This window comes from Berghia stephanieae, chromosome 15 (assembly GCF_034508935.2).
Source record: "Berghia stephanieae isolate SIO BIC M18660-M18661 chromosome 15, UCSD_Bste_1.3, whole genome shotgun sequence".
NCBI lineage: Eukaryota > Metazoa > Mollusca > Gastropoda > Nudibranchia > Aeolidiidae > Berghia > Berghia stephanieae.
Window position 1 is genome coordinate 4,092,062 of NC_088374.1, and position 12,992 is coordinate 4,105,053.

Sequence of the window (12,992 nt, forward strand, 5' to 3'; positions counted from 1 at the left end):
CACGATACGGTTCAATTTAATCAATCAATGCATGAAGAATGAGTTTTTTTGGCTTAATTTAAAATTCGTGTTTTTTAAGAGGAAGAGCAGTATAAAATATATCTATATCTGATAAATGTTTGGTAATTTTTCACGAACAAAAAAACAGTTTCTGGCGTGTTTAATCAGTCTGGTCGACGTTTGTCCAAGAGAACCTCCCAGACCCCGATATCCCGTGTACATGCTCTGTAATGAGTATTCGGTAAGTTACATTTGTGTCCCGCAGTCGCCAAACGGTACTATGCCAAGATTAATTAAGTAATTGACATTTGAACTGATAGTCATAAAAATAAAACTTGTTTTTAAGTTCACTACGTAATCATGGTGGATGTATCATACAATTTCTTGCATTGGATAAGACGCCCAATCCGTATGTCATATATCTTTTTATTTCTGATTCAATCTTTACAGTTGGGGTCATCCTGACATAATATCGATTTGGGCGATGGGTTAAATGTAGAATTGTGTGTATTGCATTGTGGTCATCTAACTTTTATAATAGTAGGCATTCTTCCTTCTCAAGAGACGCCTTGTATGGCTTTGGTCTCATCAGTGTTGTTGAGAGCAGCGACGGGTGTGACTCAGCAGACCAATCCTTGCATGACTGTCTCTATCGCAGTTGCTGCACAAGTAGTTCGACTATGTGTTTGGTGTTTGGATCTGCTACATTTCTTTCCTCCTTGCTCTCCTCTCCTCAAACTTCTTCTTTCTCCTCTCCTCACATCTCTTCACTCCCTCCATCACCGCATATCTCCAGCCGCTGCGGACTTCAGCAATCGATTCCCATGTGTTTGAGTCGATGCCTGTCAGATTCATGTCTCGTTTGCAGACATCATAGAAGCGAAGAGCTGGACTGCCAGTTGGTCACCGTCCAGAAGCTAGTTCACCGTACATGATGTCTTTGGGTATTCGTCCATCATCCATCCTGTGTACATGACCAAGCCATCGCAAACGTCGCTGCAGACCATGAGATGCATACTGAAGGAGTTCGCTCTTTCTAGCGCTGCATTGTTATATTAATAATAATGATAATAATAATAATAATAATAATAATAATAATAATAATAATAATAATAATAATAATAATAATAATAATAATAATAATAATAATAATAATAATAATAATAATAATAATAATAATAATAATAATAATAATAATAATAATAAGATACTTGTTGACCGCATTCCATAAAACCAAACATCTCAAAGCCCTTTAATGATAAGGAATTACGTTACGAACATTTTTATAGTTAAAATGAAATATTGAAACAAGATACAAATTGTTTTAATAATATTAGATATACAATCATTTCAATCGTTATGGTGTAAAATGAATTTTGAAAAAGTGGGCTTTTAAAGCAGATTTGAAGTTTGAGATATTCTCGATTTCTCTGATTGGTTGGGGTAGGATATTCCAGACTTTGGGGCCATAACATTGAAAAGAGAGATAACCAAAAGATTTTAACTTACTTTTTGGTATAGATAATAAAGTGGTGTCGCGTGATGATCGTACGCTTCTGGTTCGCGGCTTAAGGCATAAAAGTTCAGAAAGATAAAGAGGGGCTTTTACCAACTAGGTCTTTGAGTTCTCGCTTTGATCCTAACTTATTTATTTAGGCTACTGATTACCGGCCATGTGACCTAGCGGTATGACACTCGATATAGGATCGGAAGTTCCTGGGTCCGAGCCTCTCTTGGCACATAGTTGAAGTCTTGGAGAAGGCTCTTTACTAACATTCTCTCACAATACTCTGATGTGAAATGAGTACTTGGTCATTAACAGCGTTGTCCCTGTCAGAAACAATTGTAATATCGCATAACAGGCGTCATGTCCCGTCCTAAATGTTAAATAAATGTTGCTGTTGGCCAGCTTTGAGCACGTTTAATGGATATTTCACTTTATAAAAGCTCATTTGTTTCTTTCAATTGTACAAATCATCTATTTCTTCTTTCAGCCCACCACGCATTCTGAAGAGTGTCATTATGATTGCCGTATCTTCATGCATCTCGGTTAACTGCAGCATCTTCCTCCAGACCCAGTTCTTTCAAATCATCCGTTAGCAAATCCAACTATCTAGTTTTCAGGCGTCCCCTTTTCCCTCATCTGCTAATAGGATTCAACAGTCTGATGTCACGTCCACCCACCAACGAGCAGCTTGGTTCTAAACCAAGAAAATCGGTATTTTTTATTCTTCATGCTGGCTAGAACTTTTTCACTTGTCATGCAATCAGAATGTATAAAAGTCAAAAACATGATCAGATTTTTAAATGATTTTCTACTCTGGATACACTTTTATGCTCGTCGAAGAAGTATTTCGTAAGGGTGTCCGCCATTGCTCCGATAGTTTAAAATCAGTTGCTAAGTTACTATGCGTCATTACGAGGGAAGTGACGTCCCCACTGTTGAATCCTATTGTATATTTATTACTTTCTTTCCAACATACTCATTCTCTCGTCTCTTAATACGTCCAGACCATCTCAATCAATCTTTCTTCTCTCAGCAATATTGATATATCATCCTTTTGTCAACTACCGAATCTGTTCATTCTTCACCCAATCTACAGAAATTCTTTCTTCATTAGAACTATCTCGGAGTGGAATGGGCTGGATGAACTGGTCATCATGGCACCACACCTAAACGATTTCAAGGCCCGACTGACATGGGCCCGCGCCCAATGAGGACGCCGCTGAAATACAACCAGACCATTGGTTTCTTCAGCGCCAACCATACAGATACAGATACAGAATCATTTCTCACCCAGCTAGTTGACTACCTTGAATCTACATTTCTGCCACTCCAATATTAATCTAGAAGAATAAAAACTCTAAATGACACAGACAGATATTCTCCAACAAGGTCTTAACAACCTCAATAATTGGGAGAAAGACTTGAAAATAGAAATCCATTGAATGAAATGTAAAAGTTTACGGATATATAACAAACTAAAATTACAAATAAATGAATACAAAATAACAAGAGAATAATTAGAGTCAACCACAAAAGCTGGGGCTGAGGGGTAATATTGATTTATAACCATCTGTCACTCGTTCTGTGATATTAATATCGAAATATACGAGTTCCAACAACAATCGAATTAACACTATTCCAAAAGGTCCCAAAAAGAAGTCCAGCTTTAAACAATCGGACTAATACTATTCCAAAAAGTCCCAAAAAGAAGTCCAGCTTTAAACAATCGGACTACTACTATTCCAAAAAGTCCCAAAAAGAAGTCCAGCTTTAACATGTTAAACAAGTCTGCTGATTTGATCTAATTATAATAACTTTATCTTGAAAGTATTAAAATGATAAAAATAAAATGAAAAGGTTTTAACAATAAAACGTAACTATATGGTAACTCGTAAAGACAATACTATACACACAAATACATCTTGTCTTGTTGTAGTCTCAGGTTTGCTCCTTCCTCTCTTTCTTGTAGCGGCGTTGGTCTGGCTTCTCGTGAAGAAGATGCGTAGTAGGGGTACTTCACTCTTGACCGATCATGACTCAGCAAATATTGAAAACTACCGTGCTCTTCAAACGCATTTAACACAACAGACTTATCACTTTCTTTATGCGTCTGGAAAGAGATTTGACCGAACAAGTTTAAGGGTACCCCAATATTACCACACTCTTTTTATGGAGATGTCGTGAAATTACGACATGCTTCTCTTCTTATTGCTTACTGAACAGGGCAAAACAACAGGCCAGCATTGAATATTTCATAAAACAGTATTGGCCTTCTCTGCGTTATACTTTATAGGGACATATATACAGATGGAACGGATTGACGTTTCTGTTCTATGATTTTAATTATCTCTTTTAGATTGGACTGACATTGCATCGATCGCTTTTTTCTGTGATATGACAGTTTATCAGTCACCCATTTGCCCACTAACACAGTAGATAGCAACGACTATCCCGCACAAATCTTTGGGCCTCTTTTTCGCTCACGAAGTGCCCGAATTCGCGTCAAAATATGGGACGAAGCCGTTTCGTATATGCTATTTAAAAAAAAATTATTTACGACGCTGTTTATCGATGAATATGACTGAAAGTTGGCACACAGTTAGAAAAAAGGTCATTTTAGATTATGTCAAGCGACAAAACTCGTGCGATTACCAAAAGACCGTTAAAAATAGATTTTTACTCTTTGGAGTAAATATTTCTAAAACTACCGGGCGTGGAGGTTTTGTCGCTGACAAGGTAAACATGAACATTTCTTCTTTTTGGTTGTAAAATTTCATATGAATATGACGAGTACTTTTCCCGTGTTTTACAAAACACCATCCTAATTTGCTCTTCAAGTTTCAATCTTTTAATACACTTATTACGCAAGATACAACAAAGGTCGAAGAAAAATGCCGAAAAAGCGTCCCATATTTTCGCGTTTTTTTCCTCTTTGCGGGTCATCCAAATAAATGACACTTTTGAAACTGCATAACTTGTTTATTTATGAATTGATTTTCAAAATTCAAAAACATTTTTACTCAGTTGAGATAGGGCTTTGGTTTTAGACAAAACTTTTCCTCAAAAAGAGAAAAAAAACATTTTTCATAGTCATTGCTACAGTAGAGTAACCTGTACTATACCTTTCTATTTTCTGACACCGAACGTTTCTCGCACAACCAACAATGAATTGTCCGATCAAGCATAGCAAGTGACGTTTTGCAGCCTGCCATGGGTTTATATGTCATGGTGACTAATATTCATTGGACGACCGAGAGGCGTTGTCAACACAAGATAGCCTAACAACAGATTTGGAAATAAACAACTCATGGTCGCCTTAAGCTAGTTTCTCAATGAGACTTAAGGTCGTTCTACAGCAACGTTACACCGGCATACGGGAAAAATTGCCACAGGTCAAAATCAACCTAAACTTTCCCCAGCAAAAGCTTTCATCATGTCCTAAGGCTGCTAAAGACCAATACTACGTCACCCATATCATAATACGACGGCAGTGAGTGTGGGACCCTCAAACTAAAAAAGCCACAAACCAGATTGAAATAAACAGAAGTCGAGCCTGTAAATTTAGTCATAACAATTATGACAACCAAAAACGTAAATGTGTCACAAACAGGATGGAAGAGAGAAATGTGATAAAATTGATCGAGAGAAAGAGCAAATATAAATCTTATGATGGTCTTATTTAAACTTATACCAGGACAAACCCAAATAAACACATACTAACTCTCACACACACACACACACTCACACACACACACACCGGCGGAAAAGTTATTAGAGAGAGAACGTCATGTTGAATGAACGTCATGTTGGTTGTGTGCATCCGGCTCTCGTCCTCGCGGGAGAGACGCATGCGCACAACCAACATAACGTTCTCTCTCAAATAACTTTTCCGCCGGTGACGTCACATACTATGGGTGACGTCCAATCAAGGGACGCTACTCTTCCGCTAATCTCACTCCCTATTTTCTTTTTCATTTTATAGCCGTGTCCAAAGAAATGGGGGTCGTGTGAACTCGATAAGAAATTTAAGCAATACTGGCACAAATGCTGTAAGTATTTCACACAACTTACATTTGATGTATAAAAGCATATAATGTGAGGTCTCTCGATATATATTTATATATATACTTATTTATATATAATAATAATAATAATAATAATAATAATAATAATAATAATAATAATAATAATAATAATAATAATAATAATGATAATAATAATAATAATAATAATAATAATAATAATAATAATAATAATAATAATAATAATGATAATAATAATAATAATAATAATAATAATAATAATAATAATAATAATAATAATAATAAAAATAATAATAATAAAAATAATAATAATAATAATAATAATAACAATGATTAACACTAATAATGAAAAAAGGTGTAGAGACGGTTTTGTCAAATACGAATTCCGATAATTTCCGAACAAAGAACATTCTGTATTTCAATTTCGTTACAACTGAATAGTTATGCAAGTTCGAAAGTTTGTAATACTTAAACGGTTCAAGTTTTGTTCATTAACACTAATTGGTTGGAGGTCACATTTATCTTCCAAAAGTCAATGATCATTTCTTTGGATGTATTAACATTAAAATGTTTTTTTCACACCAAAATCACGAACTTATCTATTTCCAACCTCTTGACGTTTTTGTCTTCATTAACGATCAGCTCTTGGAAGATGTCTCATAGGCAAATTTCCAAAGGGGTATGGAACTGTGACTAGTACTAATGCAGATGTCTGTATGGGTAATAAATAAACGAGGCAAAGAGCACATCCTTGAGGGGCACCTGTATTTATAATAATTATTTTTTATTAAAGGTTATGGAATTCGACAAACTGTGTTCTACCTAATATAAAATCAGAATCCATAAAATCATCTGAGGATTAACATTCACGATTTTTTTAGTTTCTACACAAATAAATGTGGTCGTATTGTCTTAAATGTAGATGAGAAATCAACAAAAATAATTCTACAGTAAGATCTTGGTTGCTCTTGATGTTTTTAAATGTTACTTTTAAAACAATGATAGCATCCTTAACGCTCCTATTTGGTATGGAAATTTATTTGGATTTGACTGTGAACGAACTAGTGGAATTAATTTATAAAGACACACACACACACAGACACACACACACACACACATACACCCCCCCCCCCACATATATATCATCGTGAAATGTTGCGATTATCCGAAATTGCGATTATTGATGTTGAGTATCCTGTCCACTAATGTATTAGTTTTCCTTTGCGTTAACACAGGCTTGTGACCGTTGATGGCCTCAATTAAAGTGTTTTGTGGGACGGTTTTTAAAATTTGTTTTGTATTTTTTTGTGTTGGATTAAAATCTCAAACTTTTGTTCTCAACATTTGTAAGAGACGATACACTCTCACCAAACACATTTGTCAGAATTCACTTTTGACAATCCCTAAACAAAGGATATCGTTCAGTCTCCCCTGACATCTGCCATTGTCTATCTAAAGTCTAGTAAATACCCAGGCCCCACTGACTGCTATCTAATGGTCACAGAAACCACACAAACCCACACTGCAAAGCCCCTCCCCGTCTTTTGTCCCTAATAGTGCTGACACATTACTGTAGCGTTAAACCCCCCACACTCTCGATTCTTCAACTGGTCATGATTATCTCCAACGATGAAATTTAATCATGACATTTTGTTTGATTTCTTGAATTTGCCCCTTTTTGAGGTAGAAAAGTTGTTGTGATTAGCCAAAGTTTGTTGCAATTAAACATTGAATTTTATATATAATTGATGCATTTTATGGGGCATGGTGCCATTAACCGAGTTGCAATTATCTGGAGTGGACTATATATATATATATATATATATATTGTGGTGTGTGTGTAAGTTTGTTGTAACATGCTATTTCTCATTAAATATAAATATATTAATATGTTTAGTTTTAAATGAAATTTCTAATCACTAATTTACAGCAAATATATTAAGGAATTAAGACCAACAGAAGACACAGAAAGTCAAGAACATCAGTAAGTACCTATCAATCCGTTAAGAAACTTGTGTTAAGATTAGATGTTTTGGAGAAGGCTCAGCGGCAAGGTTTTTGCTTCGTACCCGAAACCTACCGAGTTCGAATACCTGTTGTGCCCGATCTCAATATGCGGCACTGCACTGCGGCTGACCCCTGAGTTTATTCCAGACTTCCCTCAACTTACCTTAAAGACAACTTTCCCCTATGGGATGAATAAAAACATTTATTTATTTTTACTTTTATATTCAAGGCAATGGATTTTATTTCTGAAATTGACAAAATAAGCTCTTACAAATCTGCTTATTTTTTTAAACTTAAATGGCAATGTGGTCTTGTGGTATGATCGGAAGGTCCTAGGTTCGAGCCTTGCTCGGGGCGTAGTTGAGTCCAAGGAAGAAAGCTTGTTACTCACAATTTTTCACCGTACTCAGATGTAAAATGAGTACCTGGTCGTTAACAGCGTTGTCTCTGGGAAAAAGTTGTAATATCGCCTAACAGGCGTCATGTGTCGTCTTACATGTTTAGTGTTGCTGTTGTTCAGGGATCCCTTGTAAAACGCTTTGAGCAAGTTTAGTGGATATTGTGCTATTTAAAAGATCGACATTCTTTTTCTTACATTTTGTTTACCCCGAAATAAAACTGGGTGGACAAAATGGCCTTCAAGTATTATTTTTAACAACTAAACCCCAGTTAGACTTTATAAGATTGACAAAGTTATAGCCATTCTTTAAGTATCACAACATTTGCAGAACGTTTATTTACCTCTGGTGTATTCAAAGCTGCATTATTCTATTACTACTATATAATTACTATTACTATATTACTAGTATATTAAATAAATGCCCCATATAATTAGAAATAAGGTCAGAACTTTTCAGCCTGTCTATAGCAGTTCAGCCTAGCTTATTTATAAAAATAGAGATAATTCTTTCTCATCCTGTGTTCTTCTATGTAAACCTCATTGGTAAAAAGAAATAGAAGAGAATCAAGTTTATATCCTACACGGCACTGAACACTGAAATAAATAAAAAAAACCAAACTAGATTTGGCTAAATGAGCCAATAAAATGGAGAGAAAGATAATGGGAGTAACTGTGACTCATACGACGTTTCGGCATTTGGCCTTTATCAAGTATACACGAAATAATCTAATATTTACATATATATATATATTGTTCCCTTATATATGAGTCACATTTACTCCCTTTATCTTTCTCTCAATGAACACTAAACGCCCTTGCTGTTAAAGTGATCGTGTTTTTTTAAAGTCTCTAACATAAACTGAGATCAAATCATTGAGTTTGTTTTTCTTTCTTTTTAAAAAAAAATAATAGAATTTTGAATTAATGATACCATAGTTTAATAATTGACGTCATAGTAGGATGATTAGTAGTATGTATTTACAATAGTTTCTTATCTTGATTTTGATATTCAGCTCTAGAAATTTTGCCTCTTTTATGAATTTTCACTTTTATATTTTTACCTCGTCCTGCTTGTTAGAATAAAATGTTTATTATTCTATAGATTTTATCAAATTACAAATAATCAACGTCCACCTAACTCTGTACGTTATCCTGGAAACTGTGGGTTTCAAAACATTTTTTACTGGTCGCCATTCTGTACATTGTTCACCTTGATTTCGTCTTGACTTCCTACAACTATTCTTTTGACCACTGTGGACTCTTTTATCCCACGGATTTTATTTATAGCGGGCCCCGAGGTGGTAGGCGTAAACAACGTCCCATTGAAACTGATCAACTGACGCATGAGGCTTCCTTTGCCCTATCCCTAACCCTAACCCTAACCCTAACCCTATCCATATCCCTCGACATCCACCAATGCCCATCCCTGTCAATCAAGTCAATGAAATCGAAAAATGGTCACAAAAAGTAAACGATTTTTACCAACCAAAGGTATTGTAATGACCAGTCAGTGCGTAATAAAACCATGAAAATAAATGATGTCATAAGTGACTCCGAGTATGTAGTAGTCTTTATTGGCTAAAAGAGGAGGGCTAGAAGAGGACTATTGACGAATTGAAGCCTCCATCCTATGAAGTTATGTCAAATCCAGGAAGTACAGTTCCGGGAGGCGATGTTTATATTATTGATAAATATCACAAAGAATTGAAATACGAAAACATGGGTACATATGTGTTGTTTGAATGCATGAAGGTACCCGTTTTAACACCACCATACCTTGTTTATACCATAAACCGTCATCGCTTAATAACAAATCAACGCATTTTCTGTATGCAGAGGTATTTTAAGACGTTGATTGTAACTGACATTGAAAGATTCTAAAGTATTGGCAACGTAAAACTTTATCCCAACTCTACAACTGACAGTCATAACAAGAGACTTCAAGCCAATATGACAAATTTTGATTTAAGACAAAACTATCAACGCCCACTCACAACAAAGGGAATGAGCTGCACTGGGGTTGGGGGGGGGGGATGACAAAAACAACGATCTCATTCAAGACTTGCTTGTGAGTGTCAGGTGTATATCAGACCATTTCTGTCCCATTTCCCCTGTTCGTCACCTCCCCGCTTGGACAAAGCGTGAAGTGAGGTCAAGACATTGGCGTGCAATCAACAAATAGTGGTTGAACTATGACATCAACTAATATTTGCTTTCAATCATCTTAGAAGACTTTAGAAAACCTTTTTGACACAATTGATATTGTCCTTCGGTCAGTGTCCGACAAACATGCTCCTCTTCAAACCAGGGTAGTTTGAGACCGCCTTTCAGCATCTTGGATGTCCGAGAGTGTACGCCAGGCAAAGCAACAGTGTCAAAATGCCGGGTGTGCATGGGTGAAACATAAACATAACACGCAAAAAAGAAAAAAAATACATGGACTTCAGAAGGTGCATGAAATGTCTAAAGTCGGTGACTGTCCTCGCAAAAACTGAGTTCCCCAGAGGCAAAATAGAACCAACTTCCAAGAACCCGTTATAAGTCCTCAAAGAAATTGCGTAGTAAAGTCCAGAACTTCATTCTGCCTAGATCAAAGCATAACGCACATTGCCAGATATCTTTGTACAGTACTTTGCATAAAAAAATCACACCTTGTCTTCAACCTCACATTTTTATAAAAGATTCTCGAGAAACATTTACAGGACCAGATATCCGCCAACCAGTCGAGTTGAAGAATTTCAATCGGCGTATCAAAGATGATACAGTACGGAAACGGCACTATTAAAGAGCATCAACGACATTGTGAAATTATGCGATGAAGGAAAAGGGCCGGTTTTATCGTTGCATGACACGTCGGTAGCATTTGATACATTCCAACATAACATATCCGGCACAACACTTTGGAACATTTTGGAATTCGTTATATTGTCCAAAATGGTTTTCTTCTCAACTTGCAGATAGATCGATAACTATTACCATTGATGGAATAACATACTGCAACGTGCCTCTAACTCACGGTGTACACCATGGTTTCGTTCTAGGTCTGGTTCTTTTTACTCTTTACATAATGCCCCTTGGGCAAGTCATCAAGAACCACGGTGTTCAGTATCTCATGTCGGGAGATGAAACCCAATTACAAGAGACATCCATCCCGTCAGAATTTCTTATGCCCTCCAAGTCACTCAACAATGCTGTTTCTCAATAAACATTAATGGATGATAAACAAGTTTAAACCCAGTGCTTTGAAAACAAAAGTCATCTTGTGAATTGCCGACAAGAGTTTTCAAAATCTCCACAATCCCAGTATACAACAAAGTTCAAACACATCTGTGTTATCTTGAATAGCTCTCTTTTTATGAAATATCACTTAAATGGAGTCATTGGGGTATCAATTTGGATCTCAACAAGCTTCCACGCATTAGAAAAAATCTTAAGTTAGGACATGCTATAAACCAATGTGTGTGTAGTTGTATTCTATCGTATTGAGTAGTGCATATCCTTGTTTGACGGCTTTATTACTATTATTATTATTATTATTATTATTATTATTATTATTATTATTATTATTATTATTATTATTATTATTATTATTATTATTATTATTATTATCATTATTATTTATTATTATTATTATTTATTATTATTATTATTATTATTATTATTATTATTATTATTATTATTATTATTATTATTATTATTATTATTATTATTATTATTATTATTATTATTATTTATTATATTATTATTTTTATTATTATTATTATTATTATTATTTATTATTATTATATTATTATTATTATTATTATTATTATTATTATTATTATTATTATTATTTATTATTATTATTATTATTATTATTATTATTATTATCATTATCATCATCATTATTATTATTATTATTATTATTATTATTATTATTATTATTATTATTATTATTATTATTATTATTATTATTATTATTATTATTATTATTATTATTATTATTATCATTATTATTATTATTATAATTATTATTATTATTATTATTATTATTATTATTATTATTATTATTATTATCATTATTATTATTATTATTATTATTATTATTATTATTATTATTAGTAGTAGTAGTAGTAGTAGTAGTAGTAGTAGTAGTAGTAGTAGTAGTAGTAGTAGTAGTAGTAGTAGTAGTAGTAGCAGTATTTTCTTTATTATATTTATATATCAATCTCATCATCATCATCATCATCATCATCATCATCATCATCATCATCATCATCATCATCATCATCATCATCATCATCATCATCATCAACATCATCATGATTATCATTAAAAACAAGTATAATTCCCGTTTGAAATATCTTTTTTTTTCTCTTTAATGAACTTAACTGTTCCTGAACTCAATTTACTTCAATTGTTTCTCACTGGACGTGGTGAGGGGGATTATATGTATAGCCAGGGTCAGGACTAGAGAAAATTACACGAGCAAATAGTTTCAAAATAATCAATTTATTTAATACGTCTACTATATCTAATTGTGTTTTCCCTGCCAGCCAAGATCAAGTTTTAACAGCACAATCAGGAGATGGCATTCCACAAGGATCTTTGATTTGGCTGTTCTGTGACAAAAAAAATCAATTAAATAAATCAATTGAGTTTCATCTCACTACTTTTTCAATGATCTACATGGATAAATCGACAGTGACTTTAAAAAAACACCCCAAAAGGCAGGTGTCTGTTCCAAATTCAAAACATTTGTGAAAATCTGTAGAGACGAATGAAATTTGTTGAAGTCTTGTATGGCATCCGTTTTTGGACGGATCGATGACGGCTTTACGACCTGCTCTAAGCTGTGCAATTTTCAATCGTTGAAGAAGGCTCTTTATAAATATTCTCTCGCAGGACTCTGGTGTTTAATGAGTATCGGATCTTTAATAGCGTTTGTATTTGTCGGAATATATATATATATATATATATATATATATATATTATATATATATATATATATATATATATATATATATATATATATAAATATATATATATATATATA

General features: G+C 34.0%; 1 long non-coding RNA gene across 1 annotated transcript in view; it reads left to right on the top strand.

Moving 5' to 3' along the window:
• The window catches only part of LOC144960654 (uncharacterized), a 16,623-nt gene extending 4,007 nt beyond the window's left edge, over window positions 1-12,616 (top strand). The window contains exons 2-5 of the long non-coding RNA XR_013642903.1: window positions 149-241; window positions 5,490-5,556; window positions 7,481-7,534; window positions 12,493-12,616. This is a non-coding gene — a long non-coding RNA (uncharacterized LOC144960654). The remainder of the gene's footprint in view (window positions 1-148; window positions 242-5,489; window positions 5,557-7,480; window positions 7,535-12,492) is intronic.
• Window positions 12,617-12,992: the final 376 nt, after the last annotated feature.